The sequence below is a fragment of the Oryzias latipes genome, chromosome 7, assembly GCF_053564925.1.
Source record: "Oryzias latipes strain Hd-rR chromosome 7, Olatipes_Hd-rR_3.1".
NCBI lineage: Eukaryota > Metazoa > Chordata > Actinopteri > Beloniformes > Adrianichthyidae > Oryzias > Oryzias latipes.
In genome coordinates this window covers 8,139,944-8,148,881 of record NC_136243.1, presented here as the reverse complement: position 1 = coordinate 8,148,881, position 8,938 = coordinate 8,139,944, and the positions used below count along the sequence as shown (strand labels likewise).

Below are 8,938 nucleotides of genomic sequence, written 5' to 3'. Positions count from 1 at the left end.
TGAGGTTTTTGCAGTTTATCAACGTGTGTGTGCGGGATCGCGTGTGCATGCTCTTATGCGCGCTAGTATGCACGCGCGCCCGTTCCGTGCCTAAATAAATACTCACCGTGGTTGCGTTGACTTTACCTGATTCACATATGAGGACATGGGAAGGGGGGGGGACAAGAGAAAAGAGAGAGGGAAAGAGAAAAAACAAAAACAACGAAACAACAACAGAAACATGAATGTGAGAGAAAGAAAAAACACTTTTCCTGAGAGGTGTGGATTATTGATGATCCGATTATTTCCTATTCAATTAAATAAGTTTGCGGGTTTCTTCTGGGCAGCGCAGGTGTCAGTGCGCCTCTGAAAGCCTTCAGCACAGCCAGGGTGTTACCTCTGGGTCCCGGAACAGCTTGCCGTTCACAAAAAGTTTATCAACGGCAACCACCGCAGGGGCTCCAGCAGACAGGTGCTTCCTCCTCAGCGGGAAGAGGATTTTCCGCCGGCGGAGGATCTCGCCTGGAAACTGATCATTAACACTGTAATGTGTGCCTTTTAGCTCTCGCCCTCTGCTTTTTACCTGTTCCTTTTGTTTATAATGTTCAAATTTAGCAACAATAGGACGGGGACGCTGATTGTCCGGCCTTTTTCCTCCGAGCCGGTTAACCCTGTGAAAGGAGATCTTCTGGACTTCTTCCTTGGGGAGCTTCAGGTGGACCTCTATGAAGGACTTAACAATGTTCTCCGGGACTTCTCCTGCCTCTTCTGGAATCCCTGCGAACACTAGATTGTCCCTCATGCTCCTCGCCTGAAGATCCAGGAGGGTTTCTTTGATGGATCGGTTTTCCTCAGAGAAACGGGCGGTGTCGTGGCCCAAGGTCTTCACCGTCTCTCTGAGGGCCTGGTTCTCCGCTGCGAGCTCCTGCACCTGCTGTTGGCTGAACTCCAGAGACTCTCGCAGACCTTGGAATTCCTTATGGAGGATCTCCAGCAGATTTAAACGGCAATCAAGGCTGGAGAGCCTTTTATCAATTGAATCCAGGATATCACTCATGTTGCTGCCTGGGGAGGAGGCAGCCCCCGGGGAGTCTTTGGGACGGTTGCGTTTGGTGGACGGAGTGGCGGTGTTGGATTTCTTCATGAGGCAGGTATTGAAACACTCGTCGATGTAATTCTCCAGATCCTCCAGGTCTTCCAGGCTGGCAAATGCTTGACAAACTTTTTCAGATTTTTATTTTTTAACTTTCTGGATTATTTAAATATGGCGGTGTAATTAAATAAATCAAAAATGTTTGTTCACAACTTACGCGCCGCCAAGTAAACTCACCACACTCCTCTCGTCGGCTCTCGCGATACTACAGCATCACGTGCTCCAGAAGTCCTGCTTCAGCTCTCACATTTTTTGGATGCGCAGCAGCAACACCCAATCCTGTGTCACACTGAAAAGCAGCTCACTAGGCTGGAACTGGAGAGACTCTTCAAACCGGACTTTAGTCCATCAGGAAGCAACAGGAGACTGCTTGAGGGTCAAACTGTGGGCCACTGCGCAGACTATCTCCTAGATTGGGAAGGTTTGTAAATACTTTTGTTGTTTGGAAGTATTTGTTAAAACTCAGATATTTTTTTGTTTTTTGTTTTCTCCAGAAGGACAGAGTCCTGTAACATTGGAGGATGTTTTAATATTTGCCACTGGGCTAACATCACTTCCCCCTTCTGGATTGGACCCACTGCCGAGGCTACAGTTCCTCGACAACTCCAGGTTTCTGATGGCAAATCCATGCGTCAACACAATAAAATTGCCTCTGCTGGAGTCGTACACTCTGTTCAAGTCACAGATGGACTTTGGAATTCAAAATTCTCTGGGGTTTGGCTGCTCATAACCCACATTACTCAAGTTTCAAATTCTTGTTAAGTTGTGCTTAAATCGTTTTTATTGCAAATGTTACTTTTTTTAAGGCAGTTCTTTTAATTTATTATTTACAGCTGTTTATAGCTTTTATTTATTATTTATAGCTGTTTACTAGGTCGCTCGCTGGGCGAGCGAGCTAGGGACCTGGTAGTGGCAGTAGAAAATCACTGGGGCTTGCCTTTTTTTAATATATAATTGTTCGAAATTCTTTTACATTTTAATATTGTTTTTAGAAGTACAATATTCTATTTGGGGAGGTTTTTTTTTGTTGGGTTAAACTTACGTAAAGTTTTTTTTACGTTTTTTTTTTTTTATTTAACAATGTTCAGGATCTTTAATAAACAATGTGCAATATTTCAGATTTTTATGGTTTAATTGTTTATATTTTTTAGAATGTAACATTTAGTCATACATCCCTATCGCTTCTGGGTGAACAGAATACAAAATCAAAAAATACAATGGAAAAATTATATGCAAAGACTTTAAGCAGCTCAACCATCAAAAACAAAAGACATGCACTTGGTTACAGTGGTAATCTTATTTTATCCTAATTTAGAGCCGAGCAATTTCTTTGAGCTTCATGTATAGTTCTGAGGCTGACTCCCAGTTTTCTGGCTTTTGAAAAGGATTGTGGTCCATAACAAAGTCGAGGTACTCCTGTGTGTTTGGGTCCCCGCATGAAGGTAGTGAAAGACTGGACTCTGGAAAAGCATCCAGCTCATCATGTTGAATAATGAATCCACAGTCCCTGGACCCATGCCTGAATAAAATGGAAGACAACAGTATTTATTTACATTTAAGCAAATAATAACCAACAACCCATTACCTGTGAGGTAAATAGTACAGCTCATTGGGCACTCCTCCTGGACATGAAACCAATGAAACCAGAAGGAAATTAAATCAAGAACAGAGTGGTTACAGCAGCTCCCTCTCTGTCGTGTGTTTGTCTGACTGTTCTTTACTTCTTTTTCTACTATTTTGTACATATTGTAACGTCCCAGCCGGTACGTAACTTTAGCGGGGAAGCAAAAGACAAGCTGCTAATGAAGTGGCTTAATTGGAGAGCTGTCCGTGCTCCATATACCACACGACCCCGGACAGTCTCAGAGACAAAGAAACAGGCAGAGAAGCAAGATTTCCTTTTCAGCATTAACGCCCTTTCATTTCAACACACACAAACAGCCCAAACAGCATGGAGGTCTCTTCTGTTCCCAGCCCTCTCACTCAAGGTTTTCACACTAAGATTCCCCACTTCCCATGAATCTTGGGGGCTAAAGGCGGGGCTAACCCCCAGATTGCTACACTATATACATACTTCTTCTCTTTCTTTACGTCAGTAGAAATACACAACCATGGGTGTGCAATTAGCTAGACTAGTTTTTTGGCTTCTTTTTCTGGTTGGACTGCTTCTATTGACATCGGGGGACCCCGACAGCCGCTGCTCCATAGTTTACACACATAAACAGCTACTCGCCTACCACAAAACCGGGCCACACTACGTGGACAAACCAGACATCCCCGCCGAGATCAGGAGGAAAAGAAGAAGAGGATGCAGAGCAGGAGTTAGGCGCCGTGAGAGGAGAAGTCGGTATAAACCATGCCTGCAGTCTGTTGTTATGGGAAACGTGAGATCTCTCCCTAACAAGCTGGAGGAGCTAACAGCGCTAACTCGACTACACAGAGAGTATCAGGAGAGCAGTATCTTGTGCTTCACAGAGACTTTGCTGAATGATCTTTCCTCTGACGAACATGTCTCCCTGAATGGATTTCACCTCGTGAAAGCGGATCGGACAGCTAGAGAGAGCGGCAAGAGGAAAGGAGGTGGGTTAGCGATGTTTGTGAGCGACAAATGGTGCAACCCAAGATACATCAGTGTCAAGAAGAGACTCTGTACGCGGTAGCGTATATCCCCCCATCTGCTAACACAGAGGTGGCCTGTGAGCTTCTTCACACTGTGGTGTCTCAGCTGCAGACATCACACCCCCACTCATTTTTTCTTATCTTCTGAGACTTTAATCATGCTTCACTTTATGTTACGTGCCACACCAGGAACAACAAGACACTGAACCTACTGTATGCAAATTTGAAGGATGCCTACAGCTGCTCCCCCCTCCCCCACTAGGGTGCTCAGATCACAACCTGGTTCACATTTTACCTGTCAATAAACCCGTGGTGAAACAACAACCTCCAACTACAACATCTGTGAGAAGATGGACAGAAGAGGCCAGTGAGGAGCTGAGGGACTTTTTTGAGACCACAGACCGGGAGGGTCTGTGCGGATCGCATGAGGACATTGACAGTCTGACACACTGCATTACAGACTACATAAACTTTTGTGTGGAGAACGCTGTGCCCACCAGGACGGTGTGGTGTTTCCCCAACAATAAACCATGGGCCTTTAGGTCAGGGGACAAAGAGGAACTGAGGAAGGTGCAGAAGGAACTTAAAGTGAAGATAAAGGAGGGCAAGGAGAGCTACAGAGGAAAGGTGGAGAATCAACTACAACAAAAGAATGTAAAAGAGGTCTAGAGAGGCATCAAAACCATCTCTGGACACAACACAGACAATAGGTGCAATCAGGGTGATCAAGAGGGGGCAAACGAGCTCAATTCATTTTTCAATAGATTTGATCCAGGGCCCACTCCCCCCACAAATACCCAGTCAACATCGGACCATTCCAAATGCCCAATATGCTGGTCTCAGCTGCCACCCCCCACCTACTTATCAACGTCCGTGCCATCACACATCCCCAGGACAACATTAACACTTTCTCCCCCAACCCCCTCTACAATCCACTTCTTCGCATTGCACAACTGCCAGCACTCAAAATCCCCCACCCAGCCTCAACATAACAAAAGATCAGGTGAGAAGAGAGCCTCGGAGGATCAAGACCAGGAAAGCCACAGGTCCAGATGGCATCTGCGATCTGCCAAACAATTTCAGACCTGTGGCTTTAACTTCTCACCTAATGAAGACCCTAGAGAGGCTTATCCTGAATCACCTCCAGCCCCACTGCTTGACCCCCTGCAGTTTGCGTATCAACCGGGCATTGGAGCGGATGTCGCTGTCCTCTACTTGATGCACACAACCCTGCTATGCCTGGGGGAACCTGGAAGTACTGTTAGAATCATGTTCTTCGACTCATCCAGCACCTTCAACACCATTCAACCATCACTGCTCAGGGGAAAGCTGGAAGGTGTTGGGGTTGACAACCAGCTGACCTCGTGGATTGTTGACTACCTCACCAACCGACCACAGTATGTGAGGCTCCAAGACTGTGTGTCTGCCCAGGTGGTCTGCAGCACGGGGGCTCCACAAGGGACAGTGCTCTCTCCTTTTCTTTTTACACTCTACACACCTGACTTCCACCATGACTCAAACAGCTGCCATATCCAGAAGTTCTCCGATGACACAGCTATCGTTGGACGTGTGTCAGAGGGAAACTATCTGGAATATAAGAACGTGATCAAGGACTTTGTGGACTGGTGTGAACTCAATCACCTTCACATCAATGCCACACAGCAAATTTCCAGAGTTGAAAAATCTGGAGTTAGGCAAAAAAGTGTGAAAGAGTTGGATTTCAGGAGCTTATTTTCTAAATGTGACTATACTAAGTGTTATATTTACTCTTTTGAGTTGTCAAATTTCCGAGTTTATTCATGGGTGTTAAAGAATCTCCAGTTAACTATCTGTGGAGTTGATGGCTGGGTGTGGTTGGGTGGGGCTGGAGTGAACGGTGGAGCTCTGTCGGGGCATGTCCAGTCACAGCAGAAGTCGTCGCAGCACGCTTTTTTTGCGCCAGAATTTCGAGGCATTATCATGAGCGGTAGAACTTTGTTATGAGGTAAGTAAAACAAAAACTTAAAAAATAGTATTATAAATGTACTGTTGTGTAAATGTTTTGTGCATTTCGAGGGGAACGATTTGCTTTCCCCTTCATTTACCATTTAGCACTTGTTTAGCATATTAGCTAAGGTGCTATAGTTCGGTCATCATTAAAATTACTCAATATAATATTGAAAAGTGAACGTCTAATTACTATGGAGCTGGTGAATGAAAAGTTTTGTGTAGAAAATATGACCGTGATTCTGCATTTTTCTTTACATTGTCGAAACGTGCAGGTTTTTTTGTCCGGTCAAACAAAGCTAGGTTAGCCTAAATGCTACGTGTTCTGGGTTCTCCTTAATAAATTATCTGATAGCAGAGAGAACTGCTTGTTGAATGTGTGCGTTATCCATCTATTACTATGTACGTTTTGCCTCGATTTATACTTGGTGGGGTTACGTTTTTGTTAACATTCTTAGTTACAGTTAGAGATGGCAGAGACAGAGCTTTGCAAAATTGTTTTAGTATACTGTATAATCAGAGAAATGGCATATATGAGATGAACCCTGGAGAACCCAACAATTTTGTTCAGCAGGGCTTAAAGTTAAACCATTTTTTTGGTACATTTTGGAATGCTGCTAATAACAGCAGCCTAATTTAATATTAAAAAATAAAAACATTAAAAAAACAAGGGCCAGATTTGACCCAGTGGATTCTCCAGGGTGACATATGTTCACCCTTGTTATTCATGGTGAAAACTGCTACAATCAAGCAAAGTTTTTTGTATTCCAGGCCATCATGTTGGTAAAAGTAAACTGTGGAGGAACGAAGAAGTACCTAAAACTTGAAGAGGCATGCTTCTCTGATTTTATTAGGTCAGGTAAGAATATATTAGAAATAAACCGTAAATATAATATTAGCCTTTTTAATTTTTTGTTGTTCTTATATAGTTCAGCAGAAATTTCTCATACCAGAGACTACAGCACTAAATGTCACAGATGACCAAGGTGTCGAGGTTGATAAAGATGTTTTTCCAGAAGTTGCGACAGCTAAAGAAGCTTGTTTTTTCATATACACCCCAAATGGTAGGGCTATTAAAAAATTATATTTTATTGCAAATACATTTGCTGAGGTTTGTTTATTTAACAGGCAAAAAATGTATTATTAAATGCCACCTAGATGAAATGTCTAGAATGTAATATTTTATTCTTTTTATGCAAAGGCAAATGGTATTTTTTCATTTTTTTTTTTCAGAGGGTTCATCTGAAGAATCATCTCAGACCTTTGGCTCTTCAGACCAGACAGAGTATGTGACTCTTACACCATGCGGTAAGCAAACCTTTCTATAGAAGTCAGATGATTTAAGATTTCACTTTGGGATTCTATTAGCCACATTTCCACGTTTTTTTTCTAATCTTCAGATTTGACCGTGCCACAAGAAGAATGTGAAAGACCAAGCTCCCCAAGTCTCACGGATACGTTGTCGCTCTCAAGCAGTCTGAGTAGTGACACAAGTGATTCTGGGGGGAATCAACCAATGGACAGTGTTTTTGCAAAAAATGTAATTGTTTTTCCTTACATGATTTTGACATTTTTGTTTAAAAAAATTTATTTATATGAAAAAGACAGGTATTAGAGACAATGTTTGTTCAAAATAAAACTCGTGCTTGATTTTTATTAAATCTACATATTCTTTCTTTTGTAGATATCATGCCTGATATTTTGGAAGGGGTTGGCCAATTTGAGATAAGACTTCTTTTTGAATATTTGATTGAACATTTCATTTCCAAAGAAAGTTTACTTAACAGGATATATGCTTTTAATTATGGTTATTTTGAATACAAAAACAAGCCAACAAGCCTTAATCTTGATTGTGTGGGCCACGGAATTGGGTTAAATGCAACACAAACACTTTGTTTAGTCACAAACATTACATTGATATTTCGTGATCTAGTACCAGAAGATGACTTGCATTGGCATTTACTGCTTTTGTTGTTGAACATTATAAACATTGTGTTTGCATATGATATCACTGAAGGCATGACAGTGTATTTAAAACACTTAATCAGCGAACATCATAAGCTCTTCAAAGAACTGTACCCATCAAAGAACTTGCTTCCAAAACATCATTTTATGGTCCACTACCCTAGATGTATCAGAAAAATTGGACCTCTTATTCACATCTGGACTATGCGATTTGAAGCCAAACACAAATTTTTTAAAGATTGTGTGAAGAACTTCAAAAATTTAACAGTATCACTTGCAAATAAACACCAGCTTTCAGTAGCATATCACTGGGAATGTCTGTCATTTAATGCCATTGAGTCTGGTCCAACTTTTTCACTTGAAACAGTTGAATTTTCAGATGTTATAAGAGCGTATCTTCATGCTGATTCTCAACTCACTGTTTGCATGACAAAGTGGGTCCAGTGTTCTGGAGTTGAGTATCGAGTTGGACTTTTTGTCTGCAGTGCTACTGAGCAAAATATGCCACTATTCCAAAAAATAGTTTCAATTTTTTTACACTCTGGTAAAGTGTTTTTTGTTTTGGTTCAGCACGAAACTTGTTTTCATGACCACTTCCATTCCTTCCAAGTGACTGAAAACATACCCAGGAAGATTTTTGTCATGGAAAGAGAAAGATTAAGACATTTCAAGTGTTTTGATGCTCAGAAGTCATATGGGTCTGTTTCACTCTCTTTTGTTGTGTCAAAAAGTTTTATTATCTAAAAGGGCTCTTGTTTTTTGAAGAGTAGTCTACTTCATCTTCTATTGTCCTGAAAAAACAATTTTACAAATCTGAATGCATGGTAAAAAAATGCACTTTTTACAGAATTTTGTATGGGATACACTGGCTTTTATTTTTTTAATGCAATGTTTTTATTGCAGTTTTGACAATGTTTTTTGTGAATTGGATACAACATATTACAACAATACTTTATGTATGGTGTGTCTGAAAAATAAAAACAACAAAAGAAGTTCCGAGTATGTCTTTTATTGTACATTATAAACAAATATATAGAGTTAAAAGTAGTTTTTTGTTTGTTTATCTTTTAACTCTAGTAAGAGTTAATAAAAAAACTAACTAAACTGTTGAGTTTTATTTTACTCAAGGTAGGATTAAAAGTTTACACTAATAAGAGTTAAAATTAACTCTGGAAACTGAGTTAAAATATTAACTCTAGCAAAAGAGTTATTTTAACTATTATTCTGAGTTTTTTT

At 41.1% G+C, this 8,938-nt stretch overlaps 1 long non-coding RNA gene across 3 annotated transcripts; it reads left to right on the top strand.

The window, feature by feature from the left end:
• The first annotated feature begins 2,926 nt into the window (after positions 1-2,926).
• On the top strand, positions 2,927-8,656 carry LOC111947676 (uncharacterized). 3 transcript variants are annotated; one of them, XR_013657178.1, is made up of 5 exons: positions 2,927-5,735; positions 6,509-6,591; positions 6,667-6,801; positions 6,971-7,045; positions 7,138-8,656. It is a non-coding gene; the product is annotated as an uncharacterized LOC111947676 (long non-coding RNA). The 3 variants fall into 3 exon arrangements; XR_013657177.1 differs by having other exon boundaries at positions 6,509-6,596; XR_013657179.1 differs by lacking the exons at positions 6,509-6,591; positions 6,667-6,801 and having other exon boundaries at positions 2,933-5,735; positions 7,138-8,655.
• Positions 8,657-8,938: the final 282 nt, after the last annotated feature.